The sequence below is a fragment of the Sinocyclocheilus anshuiensis genome, unplaced genomic scaffold (genome assembly GCF_001515605.1).
Source record: "Sinocyclocheilus anshuiensis isolate Anshui unplaced genomic scaffold, SAMN03320099.WGS_v1.1 scaffold2284, whole genome shotgun sequence".
NCBI classification, from domain to species: domain Eukaryota; kingdom Metazoa; phylum Chordata; class Actinopteri; order Cypriniformes; family Cyprinidae; genus Sinocyclocheilus; species Sinocyclocheilus anshuiensis.
The window spans coordinates 135,877-136,247 of record NW_015542461.1 but is presented as its reverse complement, the minus strand read 5'-3'; positions in this window follow the sequence as shown (position 1 = coordinate 136,247).

The following is a 371-nucleotide window of genomic DNA, read 5'->3' as shown; positions in this document are numbered from 1 at the left end:
CAACTGTGTAAAAAAAAAAAAAAAAAAAATCTGAAAATGATTCTGAAAGTGATTCCAACAATATCGTTCCTCTGTGTATCATTAGTTGTGGCATGGACTTCCCTAGTGTCATCAAATTTAAAGTGAATATCATCACAGTTATCATCTTTGGTGTGAACCGGCCAGTAGTGTTATTGCAAAGCTGAAATAAAAACAACCCAAAATAAATAAATAATTTAGATGAAAAACACTGAAATGTAATAAATGTAAAAAAAATAAGTATATTTTAAAGGGGTCACATGATGTTGCTAAAAAATAACATGTAATGTATTTATGCAGTTTAAAGTTCAAAAAACATTTTCCACATACTGTACATTATGTGGAAAATGTTT